This window comes from Triticum dicoccoides, chromosome 1B (genome assembly GCF_002162155.2).
Source record: "Triticum dicoccoides isolate Atlit2015 ecotype Zavitan chromosome 1B, WEW_v2.0, whole genome shotgun sequence".
Classification (NCBI taxonomy): Eukaryota; Viridiplantae; Streptophyta; class Magnoliopsida; order Poales; family Poaceae; genus Triticum; species Triticum dicoccoides.
Genome location: NC_041381.1, coordinates 99,284,124 through 99,298,309, shown reverse-complemented (window position 1 = coordinate 99,298,309; position 14,186 = coordinate 99,284,124). Strand labels below are relative to the sequence as shown.

At 44.7% G+C, this 14,186-nt stretch overlaps 1 long non-coding RNA gene across 1 annotated transcript; it reads right to left on the bottom strand.

The window, feature by feature from the left end:
• Window positions 1-394: 394 nt before the first annotated feature.
• On the bottom strand, window positions 395-974 carry LOC119301991. The gene is made up of 2 exons (XR_005147302.1): window positions 775-974; window positions 395-610 (listed from the first exon to the last, which is right to left on the bottom strand). It is a non-coding gene; the product is annotated as an uncharacterized LOC119301991 (long non-coding RNA).
• Between the last annotated feature and the right edge of the window lie 13,212 nt (window positions 975-14,186).

The following is a 14,186-nucleotide window of genomic DNA, read 5'->3' as shown; positions in this document are numbered from 1 at the left end:
TCCATACACCTCTATGTTATTCTGGTACTATAGTTTTAGTCAGGGTAAACACCGTGACCCTAGGTGAAGGCGACACACACCATTCATTGGTGCAGCTCAGGTAGGGTCCATCAATACAGTTTCTCAGCCAGAAAATATTTTGTTGTGGTGCCTTAGGAAATCAAGTCGTGATGAGACCATCACATTTTTAGATTTTGAAATGACCTTTTAGAAGTTCCTTATCTCATCATGACATGATTCAAACGTAGTTTATGAAATCACATTTTAAAGGTCGCGATCTCATCCTGGCATATGTTTCAAACTTTTTTTATCTCTACCACATATGCATAATCTGATTGTTTTTCCCCCGTTGCAACGTACGGTCATATTTTCTAGTAGAACCAAAAATAATATATGCAAAAATAATTTAGACTATTTGAGGAGAAGGCTTTATTAGTTTCAGAAACGTTCTCATACAAAATGCTTAACATAAACTTTTCTGAGCACAACCTCACGACTTACAGATCTGAAAGGAAAGCTATTGTGAGGCCAGGCACATGGAATGTAAAAGCCAAGCTTCTCCTCCCACAACTAAACTAGAGTCACTACGCCATAGGAGGGAATGTGTAACCTGCAACACCATTCAATTTGACCCAACATATGATCAGAATAGCACAAGAAGCATATAAAATGCATCACTAAAATCAAAATCGTGTGTATCCGAAGAATAACAAATATCAAAACTGCATGTATGCAATGCCAATCATCATATTTTCCTTGATATATGTCACTTACTTCCGCACCTGTAGCCATGTGGGAACGGCTTCTTGCAGAAATTGGCAACGTAGCCAACCTTCTCCATACAATATATCTTCTCTTTCTCCTTGGTGACACCAGCGCAAAGGCATGGGATGTTTGCCTTTTGCCACACGGCACAACATGCGTCCGATGGATCTATTTTTGGATTTGCTGGCCATTGTTGATACTTAGCACACTCCTTGATCATGGCCTATCGGTCACCCTCACATTCGTCAGCCGACACGGCTACCCAAATAGTGAGGATGATGAAACACAAGCACATGGGTTTCGTCATGGCTATGGCTTTTGTATCTGCTACACTAGAGCCTTCTCTATCCCTTTGATCTTATAATTGTTTGTGTGGCTTCTCTGTGAATGTGTGGGATACATGATTTCGTTAGCTATGGCTTGGTTTATATAGCCTTGTTTGAGATGATGATATGGGCACATGCATCAATTGTATATCTTGAAGATATGGCACCATGTCAAACAATTAATATGTACATTAATTGCACTATAGAGGATACACCATACATTAGTTCTATATCTTGACGATACGATATTGTATCAAACAATGAATATTCACATTAACTCTATATTTATAGGCTATACCTTGAAGATACGAAATAACATCGAACAATGAGTATGTACATGAACTCCTCATCAACACGTTATAAATACATTAGTTGTACTATATATGATATATCTTGAAGATATGGTACTGCATAAAAAATGAATTTACCCATTAGTTGCACATCCACATGCTACAATATTACAACAATTATATATATCTTAAAGATAGGAAGATATGGCACTGCACCAAAAAATGAACGTGTGCATTAATTACACATCTACATGCTACAACATTACATTAATTATATATATCTTGAAGGTATAAAAATGAATTGTGCATTAATTAGACATCTACATACTACAACATTACAGACATTATATCAAATTTGCTATTTCACATCCAGATGTGAAATAACTACTTCACATCTAAGTCTAGAGCCATTGAATCTCGTCTGTCTTTAAGATTCGCTCAAACCTATTTTTGTCCCACCGGTGCATTCGCTCACGGCTGTTGTGTGTCGCGCGGCCCGTTTTCAGGTTGATGCTAGTAGCGGGCCGGGGTGTTTGTCACGATAGTTGGGCTGGCAGGCCGTTTGTCTGTCTCATAGTAGTTTTTCTACCTCGCATCCATTTCACCCATTTCCCATTCCTCTTCGGCAGGAGCTCCTCCAGGGGTTCTGGAGAACGAGAAGGGAGAGAGATGTCATTGGAGTAAGTTTTTTTGCCATGTTTTTGTTTATTTTCCTTTCTCTTTGTTTCTGTCCAGTTATTGTTTCTTGTTCATCTATAATATCTAAATAGTTCATCCCCACTATCTTATTTCTCTTGACATGCAACCTATACACATCAGCAAGTGAGCTACATCATCGTTCTACTGCTGGCTTACAAGAGGGACCAATCAAGCGCAAGCTGCCACATCAGCACTGCATAGAGAAAAAAATGTTTAATGCCACACTTTGTTCCACTCGCATAAATCCTCTATATGTTTGTTTCCTCTCCCTTCTTTCAGTAGTAACCGACGAGTAGAGAGAAGGCGCAGCGCAGGCGACCGAGGAGTCCCTTTGGCGAATCCATCAGTCCCCTCCGCTTCCCACGGCTGCTCCTTTCTTGTTCTTTACCTCCCTTTGGCTTTTGGCGTTTCTCAATCTCAGGCATTTTCTCTAATTAAATCCCCACCCTACTTCTTTTCCATGAGGAATTGAGCCCTCCAGATGGGAATCAGATCCGGCTGCCCGGCAGCATCTGCCGGTCGGGTGTAGCAGTTGGAACTTTGATCGAAGTGGCATCACCAGGCAGAGAAAAAGCTGACAGATCTCATGGGCAGACAGGGCACACGAGGAAGCTGGCGCTGCTCCAGAGGACGACGGAGCTGCCCCGACACTCGATTCCGGGAGGACGAGGCCAGCAGGCGGGAAGGCCCACAGCGACGCTGACCGTGGACCAGCGGGAGGTTGGAGAAGGGGCCATGGCTTCCATTAAAAGAACCATGGAACGAGGTCGCACACTCCTCCACCACCAACACTGGCTAGAAGGGAAGTATTTTTCTGAACCAAATCAATCAGTTATTGTTATAGATGCTAACAGACATTTCAAAAACGTTCGAGCGATGTACAATATCATTAAAAAGCACCATGGAACAAGGTTGCACACTCCTCCTATCCCCACCTCCAACACTGGCTACCATGGAAGTATTTTTCTGTACTAAATCAGTCAGTTATTGTTATAGATGTTCACAGACATTTCAAAAATGTCCGAGCGATTTACAATATCAGTATGTTTTATTTGTCTCACTATCATTACTAGTTTTTGTTTCCCTGCGGGTCTTCTGTATTTTTGTAGCATTATGGGATCATCATTGGTTCCGTTGTCCGAGTGTTTCTCTTGCAGTGTTGCTTCATCGCTCTGTTTCTTCTGCACCAAATGCTGATCTATGTGCAGGGAAGATGACTTCTTCATATGCTATTTTTCTTTTTTGATGACATTGCATACTCACGCTACGTGTAGATTAGTCAAGGGCAAAAAATAATAATTAAGTACTGCAGTTTTTTTCTTTGTCATGCACATGTCAACATAGATATTAGCATCAGATTGTTTTACATACATTCATGTTTACCTGTTGGATAATAGGAACAGTAGTGCTGACACATTATTATTTTGTGTTTTGGTAGATCTTTACTAGCATGCAGACTGTCTATTCTTGGTTGCAACTCATCCGTGGTGGGCTGCAGCTATACCAACCCTTGTATGAAGTCTCCGCACTGCTTGGTTTTCTCTCCTACTGGATCACGAACTGCTTTGTGTTGTCATCGCTTCACTTGAATTTGACGATCCAACGAACTGTCAACAGTGACAATGAAGCCCTTTAACATTGTGAATCATTTATGGAGCAACTAGCTTCTGGTAAGCAATCTCATCTCTTCCGGTTTGGTAGAATGGTAATAATATATAAGCCATTCTCTGTCTTTCCTTCTTCTGTGTTTTAGATGTTTGTTGATTTTTGATGATGCACTCAAGTGCTTTTGGCCCTTTGGGAGAACATCCACTATTTCTTCTGTATTTTGTTGATTATGAACATATTCTATTGTTCGTTTGAAAGAATTTTCAATTGTTTTTAATGATCTAGCACTTCTACAAGTGATATGATGATCACTTACTTTTTAGTTTTGGAGAAGAGGTGCACAGGGAAATACATTCTTGCTGTCTTATGGCAGGTCTATTTCTTCCACAAGTTACATACTCCTTTTCCACCCCCCTATATATCTCAGTTATGTATTTTACATTCCTAATTTTCGAGGAGGCATAATTTTACTTTTAGGATAAGTTGTTGGTTGTAGCACTTCCTGCCTACTTATTATGCTTATCATTTCCATGATATATTAAAAAATAAGATCCAACAAAGTTTGGATTCGCTGGATGTTGAAAGGAAGAATAAACAGTCAAATTCACCGGATTTTTTTGAGAGAAGTCAAATTCACCGGATGCATATGTCGTGGTTGACCAGACATAGAATTGGTATGGTCCACTACTCCCTCGCTATATGCATGAGTGTCTATACACTTACATAATGCACGGTATTGGTAGAAATTGAGCTACAATAATTTACTTATCTGTTTCCTTCTAGAAATCTAGAGGAAAAATATTAAAGAAGTATATAAGTGGTTTTCTGAACGTACATGACTGAGCAACAACTCTTCACCTTCTGGTTCGTTATACCTTAGTCTATATGTATCTCTAAATTGATAAAAGCACTTTTGGAATATTCCATTGACGTGAACAGTCTATTTCCTAATATGTTTGTGCACAAGTTTTCCCAGGAATGTTACAGATAGGTTTGTTCTCCATATCTGTGTTGAGTTTGTCCACGACAGTTATCACCTTCAGAGATTTGGAGTACTGTTTGTATTTTTATTGATTTTTCTTCACAGAAGCATACCCTGAAGTATTGTGATCAGTCGGAAGTACAATTAATCCATTAGTGTCTTCTATGCATGTAAATGATACATCCGTGAATGCATTGTATCATCTACGATTTTATGGTACTATAGGGTGCCGGTATTTCCACTAAACATGTTTTTTGTCCAAGTGCAACTCATTGTTCTTACTTAATTATTTGTAAAGAACATAACATATTTGCCTCAGCGTGGCAATATTTCCTATTAGCTTCCAAATAGTTCATCAATTGTATCCATGCATACATCCCGCAGCAACGGGCGGGGTATTATCTAGTAGATTGTAACACCCCGAGACTCATGCTACAGTAACCTCACCCTAATGATGCCATGTCATCATCATTTACTAAGCCAATTGTCACTTGATTAAGATTCGAGTCAAATTGAAATTGAAATAACAAGTTAAATTATTATTCCTTCAAACAGTAAATTGAAAATCTTCGTTAGGTTGAAAATATCCACTAAATAATTGTCATTCATTAACCAACATTTTATAAATTGGTTGAGATCCCTAAAATAAATGAAACAAGGGGACAATTCATTATTTAAATTGCCTTTCCTAATTTATGATAAAAACTATTTTAAATAACCCCCAAAACTTTTGTGGCAATGCCTAATATTGCATAACTAATTATGGACCAAGTCTCATATTTTATAAAACCAAAATAATATTGAAAGTAAATAGAAAACAAAACAAATTAGAAAGAAAACAGAAAAAGAATAACGAAAGAAAGAAAGAAAGAAAGAAAGAGAGAAATGTAAGAGAGAGGGAGGCCCAGCCCACCTCCATCTTCCTCGACCTCCCGCTAGGTAGAGGGGAGCGTGGCAGCCATCCCGGCCTCCCTGGCTGGCGATGCCGCCGTGGCACCCATCCCATGGCCCCCCTAGGTTATGATCAACCCCGCGACCCAGGTCAAATCCTAGCCACTATCCCCCCCTCTTCCTCATCGCTCTCCTCCTCGATCTGGAGAGGCACCCAACGCGGTCGTCGCCGTCGCCGCGTCGATGCCACGGCCACCAACCGCCTCTCGTCTCGCCGGTGTGTCCAGGAGCTCCGTCGCGTCGCGCTCGTCATCGTCAACTACTCCGTTCGAACCTAGAGGCCCCAAGACGATGGCACGATCAACTTCTTCTATCACAGCCGCCGCACGTCGCCGTCGATCTGCTGCTCTGGGCCATCCCCAACCCCTCTCGAGCTCGCCTGCGTCCTCCCCGATGAGCACCGCGTCGATTTCCCACTGATCCCCTTCGAGTCCATCGCGGTTGATGCCCCACCCCCGAACGTAGCCATCGTGGCCGCGCTAGAGCCCTGGTAGCCTCGTGCGCGCCCTGGGCTCCCCTGCCGGCGCCCGTCCGTGCGGTCCGGCTCGCTCGCCTGCTGCCCTGCACTGCCGCGGTCGCGCATTGCTCTACCTTCTGCTGCTTGCGGCTGCCTGCTGCGCTGTTATGTGCCGCTGCTGCTGTGTATTGTTGCCGCTGTGTGATGCTACTGCCTGCTTGTGCCGCGGTTGCTCTGCTTGCTACTTCTCTTTGCTGAAGCCGCCCACTACTGTCGCTGATGTTACATGCCGCTAGTCGTTGCTCTGCTGCCTGCTACTGCGCTGCTCTGCTTGGTGCTCTGTTGCGTCGCTGCTGTTCCTTGCTACTGCTTCCCGCTGCTTCTCTTAGGCCAACTTCAGCGCATGACCCTAAACGGACGTCCGGTTTGGCAGGATTTTGTCCCTTTGGGGTGGCAATGGGTTCGCCTGTGCTCGCTTCTGTCCGTTGGGTTTTGGGTGCGCCCAACGCGCGGCCTCACCCCAAATCATGTCCGGGGTGGACGTGATTAAAAAAACAAAAAAACTAAAATAAATTGCCGAAAAAATTAAATAAACACGAATATAAAAACATAAAACATAAATTAACCATCACACCCACAAAACGGCCCAGTTCCACGCTTCACATTGCCATAATTAACATAAAAACAAAACAAATGAGCCCGTGTGCTCGTGCCGTGCCCGTCGATGCCGTGGCCGTGGCCGTCTTCAGTGGCCGCCATTATCGTCATCGTCGCTGATGAGGTCGACGTAGTCCGGCGGCGTCCAGAGGTGGGACGGCGGCGCGTGATACACGGGGGCGGGCTGGAAGTCCGGAGGTTCCTGCACCACCTCCTCCCATGGCGAGGCCTCCCGCTCTGGTGACCGCGGCGGCGTAGGGTACCAGTTCATGCCCCCCACGGCGTCGGCCATCTCCGGAGCCGTGCATGACCAGCTCCACTTCTGGCCCACCAGGCCCGGGTGGAACGTGGCCACCGGCTCCTCCTCCATCACCTTCTCCGCCTTCACCATCTCCAGCTCGGGGATGTCGACATCACCGGCCGCGGAGAGGGCCATCATCTCCTCGAGGCCCTCCCATTGGCGCTCATCGTGCTTGCGCATGGAGTCCTCCATGACAGGCTGCATGAGCCAGGCCTCCTCCTCCGCTGTCATGCGAGGTGGTGGTGATGGAGACGGAGATGGAGACGGTGAAGGCGACGACGTTGGCGTGAGTCCGCACACCCTTGTACGCCCGCGCACCTGGGAAGCACGCGCTGCATGCTCTTGAAGTGGCCGCCGTGGCCCCGACGAGGTGCCAGCGAAGAATGACACGCACCGCACGTCGTGCTCGTGCTGAAGCCACGTGTCCCAGAGCCGGGAGTTGGGGTCGTACCTATTGTCATAGTATATGTCGTCCGGCAGGAGGTGGCGGCGATGCTCGATCTCCTTGCAGCGCGCATGGCCGCTCATCGGGACCGGCGGGATCGGGACCCGGTCGACGGGGAGGTGCCAGTTATTAGGAGGTGCATGTCGCTCCACAGGAGCGGCGTCCTCGTCTCCCAATAACGCTGTCATACATCCGCGGCAATGTACTGCCAGTCGCGCTCGCCGCCGGCCGTAGGGCCGATGGTGAATGGGGCAGGCGTGGGGGCCGGACGCGGCAATGTACTTCACGGAGCCGCGGCGGCGGCCCGAGGATGAGCTAGCCTCGCGGTCGTGCTTCCCCTTGCGGCCGTGGTTCCAGAAGCCCATGGCTACGAGGTGGTCGGCCGATGAGATCGGGGATGGGGAGAGGCTAGGGTTTGGGGTGTTTGTTTCGAGGAGGCAGGAAGGGCTGGACTTGAGAGTGTGGACGACGACCGGTCCACGGCTTTCCCATTTAAGAAGGACGGCGACCGTTCGCCTGGGCAGATGACAGGTGGGGTCGACCACCTGTGTGCATTTATGTCGGGCGGTGGGAGGTAGGTGGCCGCCTGCCACGCGGCTCCGACGCGGATGAGCGAAGCGTCCGTTTGCCGTCGCCGTGACCCAAACCGCGCGCATGTTTGCGTCCGAAATGGGTCAGCCCGAACACAGGACGGACCAGATGGGTCCAGGCCGTCGCGCGCTAGGCTGTCTGATTTGTTTATTTTACCTCAAACAGACTGGGTTGTACCGAATGGGGTCGCGCGTTGGAGTTGGCCTTATTACACTACTTACACTGCTGCTACGCCGCCTTGTTAGCTGCCGTTGCTGCTGCTCTATGGCCATGGCCATGAGCTGGCGTGTGTGCGCTGTGTGTGTCTGTGGCGGGCTGTGCCACAGCCGCGCGTGTGACTGGCCGGTTAGTTAGTCTAATTAGCAGTACTAGCTAATTAGATAGTAGACGACACGTAGACCCACTGTTAGTTTAAAGATAAACAAATTTCAACAAAAGTCTAAGTCAATGACAGGTGGTCCCCTACACAGTTTATATGTTGACTAGTCAACATTTGACTGGGTCAACCTAACCCCACAGGCCCCATTGTCATACACTATGGCTAGAATAGCACTAAGTGACAAAAGTATTTTGCTGTTTTATTTTCGGATTAGAAGAATTCTGTAAATTCAGAAAATCATTTAAACTTTGTAAATTCAAAGAAAATAAACCGTAACTCCGATGAAAATAATTTATATACGAAAAATAATCAGAAAAATGTGACGAATCCGAATATGCCACCGACATACCTGTCATGTGCCCCCAACACTGAAACATGGAACATTTCCCTCCGGTTCATCTGTCTGATAAATGCCTGGAGCCGAGAAAATATTACCCGATATTTCCCGCTCCGTCCATAGCGCTTAGCACAACATTAGGTCACCTCTAGCACTGTGTAATGCTATGTCATACTTTGTGATGCATTGATTGCTCTGTTATTTATTGTGTTCCCCCCTCCATTACTTCTTTCCGGTAGACCCCGAGACGCGGTTGAACCGGTGGTCGACTACTTCACCGTCGAGGATCCGTATCTCTCTGCAGAGCTTCCAGGCAAGAAAACCCCCTTTGATCAACCAGATATCTCCCACTCTCTTTCTCTTATTCTTGCATTAGTTTTGCTAGTGTTGTTGATTTCATAGCTCCTATTCTGTTGCATAAGTTGTTATTGTTGCTATGATTGTTGATACCTTTACCTGCAATCCTGCATGCTTATTATAGGTTGCTAGTTTATCATTAGTGGCCCTATATTATTGTCCATCTGCCATGCTATATTATCGGGCAGTGATCACTCGAGAGGTGATCACGAGTATATTTATACATACATACATACATACATACTATACAAGTTACATGATGTGACTAAAGTCAGGTCGGCTTGTAGAGTACCCGCGAGTGATTCACGGATTGGGGGTTGAAAGGACATTTGTCTAGACGACCCTCTGAGTGGATCTTTGTGGCGGAGTGACAGGGCAGGTTTTGACCACCTAGGAGACATGTGAGCCTGGTCCTGGACGGCGTCCACGGTTACTTCAAAATAACAGGCTTAACGAGATCTTGGTATTCGATCTGAGTTGGGTCTTTGATCTTATACGCACTAACTGCCACGTGGGACAAGATATGGGCAACCGGTGTCATGGTATTAGCCGAAGCCTTCTTGACCTCAGCGACAAAGCGGTGCGCGCCGGATTCGACTGGAACACCTGCTCTTGTATTAGAGAGGCTAGGTCTACTTCCGGCCACGTTCACAACATGCAGGTGTGCAACGGGCGATGGGCCCAGACCCCTGCGCGCTTAGGATTTAGACCGGCGTGCTGACCTCTTTGTTGAGCCTAGGTAGGCTGTGACGTGTTGATCTCCCGAGGCCGGACATGACCCAGGAAAGTGTACCCGGCCAAAGGGTTCGAGCATGATGGGTAATGTGGTGCACCCCTGCAGGGAAGATTGATCTATTCGAATAGCCGTGTCGACGATAATAGGACTACCCGGAGTTGTACTTCGACCTTATGATAACTAGAACCAGATACTTAATAAAACACACCCTTTAAATTCTAGATACATCCCGGTGATCACTCTCTCACAGGGCGACGAGGAAAGGATCGACTGGTAGGATTATGCTATACGACGATACTTGGTGAATTTACCAGCTACTCTCTTCTACATGCTTCAAGATGGAGGCTGCCAGAAGTGTAGTCTTTGATAGGACTAGCTATCACCCTCTTCTTATGGCATTCTGTAGTCCAGTCCACTAATATTACCCCTTTATATAGATACCAATGCATATGTAGTGTAGATCCTTGCTTGTGAGTACTTTGGATGAGTACTCGTGGTTGCTTTGCTCCCTCTTTTCCCCCTTTCCATTCTTCTCGGACGTCGCAACCAAATGTTGGACCCCAGGAGCCCGATGCCACCATGGACGAGGACCCCTACTACACCGAAGGTGCCTATTACTACGTGCAGGCCGACGACGACCAGGAGTAGTTTAGGAGGATCCCAGGCAGGAGGCATGCACCTCTTTCGATCTGTATCCCAGTTTGTGCTAGCCATCTTATGGCACCTTGTTTAACTTATGTTTGTACTCAGATATTATTGCTTCCGCTGACTCATTTATGACTGAGCTTATGTATTCGAGCCCTCGAGGCCACTGGCTTGTAATATGAAGCTTGTATGATCTTTAATTTATGTCTAGAGTTGTGTAGTGATATCATCCCATGAGTCCCTGATCTTGGTCGCACACATTTGCGTGCATGATTAGTGTATGATCGAATTGGGGTGTCACAAGTTGGTATTAGAGACGTCTGCCTGTCGGAATCCCCCTTCCACACTCCTTGGCTTAAGTCGAGTCTAGACATTGCTAAAATTTTACTAACATGGCTGTGTGTCTTACGGGCCCAGGTTGCTATTGGGTGGTATTAGGATCTTTTATTCCTCGTCTATACTTTGGAACTCTGATCTCTCTTCTATTCAGGTTAAATGATTTTTACTGACTCTAACTCTAGATTCTCGTAACTACTTCCTTCCGGAGAGCCCCTCACTCTAGATGATTGCTTGGTGCGCCAGAAGATTTCGAAGATACTCTCCCATGTTATCTCGAGACTTTGTGTCCATTGCTTTTGCAATTCCCTACCACCCATATATCCCTATGGATAAATACATACACTTGTCGTTCTTACTTTTATTCCGAGTTGATCTTGTTATTACAAGGTACCTCGAAATTCTCTCTATTGTTCCTAGAATACTTGTGCCTATTGCCTTGCAGTTCTTTGCCACCTAAATACCCCTACGGATAATTCCTCGCACTTATCGAGCATCCGATCATTCCCAATTGTTCATGTGTTTCACAAAAGTCTTAGGAATACCATTCCGTCTTCCGAAAATCCTGAGCAGCCTATTGCCTTGAAATTCTTGCTTGCTTGCATTATGCTTAATCCCATAAGTCTCATAATCTTATTGGAATCCCTTGTCATTATCATTTTGAATCCGTTGATTCAATATGTTGTGAATGCTCGCAATCCTTAATCTGGTCCTAGAATTCATCCTTCCAGCTCAGACGTCATTTTAAACATGAGCTGGATCTCGACCAATCAAATTGTCGTCGATTGTACCCCTAAGCTTACTCAACTTGTCCATCCTTAATCAGAGCGTTTGCTTTTGATCCCTTGATTTGGAAATCATATTTCCTTTACATTTGAGCTTGGAATTAGTCAGTTGTTTCTATAATCTGATCCCTTGCATTCTTTCTTCTTCTGGTTGGGTACTGTTACTCACCTTAGATCCTTTGCAGTCCGCTAGATCCTTTGGTGGATTATTATCCGACCGTTCTTGCATATTCTCAAAACCTGGAGTTCTTTTGTTGATAATAATGCCATTGGTAAATCCTATTCTTTGATTTGTCCAACCATACTCTACTTTCAAGTTGGTGATATTTACTCTAAAGTTTGTGGCATATGTTCCTAATATGCCCCGATGGGTTGAACCATTGCTTTCCCTAATCTTTGTAAATCCGAGAGGTTTCACGGGTCATACGCATCTGGTATTTCACCAGGTAAAACTTTCAACGAAAATGCCATTTTCGAAATGAGAAGTGAATGTAAGGTTCTGCTTTGGAGAAGTGGGAGTTGACCTTGAACTTAGTGTTCATGTCCATGGACCCGATGTGGAACTTATCATGGAAGATTCTTGCAAAACATTTAATCAGTTGGATAATTCTTTCGGTGTCATTAAATTGGATCCTTTGTAGCAATGGTTTCGGCCATATTGATATTCCTTGATTCCTTTTCTCAGACAAGTTAAAGTACTTGTCTTCTTCAGATCAATACACTTGTCAACCCTCTATTTTTCTCTACCTCCGAGTATTACCCTCTGGTATCCTGCTAATAGCACCGAACCATGTTGCTTATTATGAGCCTTCATCAAGTATTATTCCTCATTAATTTCAATTTTTCCTGGTTTCCTTGTTGTTATTCACTCGAGGACACCGATAACTAAATCAGGTCCGCACCATGATTACACAACTCTTGGTAATCTCCTTTACTCACGAGTTTGTACTCGACCATGTCATTCCTGGCCTGCTCGACTATATCATTATCGTGCCGATTTTAACTGTGCTACCTGTTCCTTACTCTCGGAGCACAACTTCGAGGATGACCTAATCTTATGTCGATTCCCTTGTCTTATCATTCCACCACGAATAACAAGCTTGTTTCCGAGTTGGTGTCATATTCATGGATCCAATAATGTTTCGTTGCATCAGTATTTTTGCTTGACGCAGTCGCTGTTCGATTGCTTCTTCATGGAGCCTCTCGACCAAATTTGTCATGATCATCAACAACATTTTGACTCCTTCCAGGATATTAATCGAATTCCTGATGGGGATTACCATCCTTATCCTTCGTAATTTTTGTTATCATCAACTACTTCATTGCCTTCTTTCCAACACAAACTTGTTCGTGTTGTGGCTGTACCTTGAGTTCCTGGAAATCCAACTTATCTTATGTCCTACCTTGGAGTATTACCATTTTATGTATCAAGAAAGTTGTGAGAATTTCACCACCTCTTAAGAATTCTTGATACAAGGGATATATCTCATAGTCTACATTCAGTTCTTGGTCCCCATGTTGTTCCTAACCAGAATACTGACAACTGGACCGTGATGTGTAAAATTTAAAACTTCTAGCAACCATATTGCCTGTAAGTTAATGAACAATAGTTTCATTCTTTTGTGTATTGGTTATCGAGTCACCATTCTAACATTGATCATGCTACCTAAGCCCATATTTCGGGTGCACCTTTCAACCAATGTTTACTCGTGGATGTTCTCCTTGAGCATACATCGTTATATCATTTGATCTTACAAATGTTATCTCCTTCACATAATTGTGCAAATCCATCTTTCTGGAAATCTAAATTAATTGTCGCTGAGTCCATCAGCCACCTCCGCCATCTCCTTGATTAAAGATGAACTCTTGTTTCAGAACTCGCTCCCATAGTTCATTTCCCGAGAATCTTACAATGTCATCTCGTTAATATGTGTCGCGCCTTTTTCTTCTCAAGCATCCTGAGTCTGAGGTATCCTGACACCAATCAGATCTGAATCTCGGTCAAATATGATGGTTGGAACATATTTCCAAGAGTTATAACATTGGTCTTTATATGACCCAGTAAGGTGATGTCATGCCTAGCACACCTGGCCGAGGCCATATTGTTATAGTTTCCTTTTTAGCAAGGTTAACCATTCTTCCATGAGGAAATTGTAAGACTTATTCTATAAGTTGTTCCTGATGAATCCTTTGAGTATCCAAAGTCTAACCTTGCTTGAAGACCATGCCAATGCTCTCTTGAAGCATGTCTTCAGTCCTCCGATCTTCAATAAGAACATTTGAAGCACAATGCTAATTTTTTTCCCGTCAATTATCCAAACACCATTGTTTGGGTAATGTCATGAAATTCCTCTCCCCTTACCTAAATGGTTTTCTAGTTTATATCCTGTCATGGATATCGTGCTCTGCTTTCCCTTGGGAAGCATATACCCCTGAAATATGTGTTTAAACACATTTTCCTTTCCATTGTTCTGTTTAATCTGATAATCGCATTTTCCTTTCCATTGTTTTGTTTAACCTTTCTTGTAACCTGACTTAA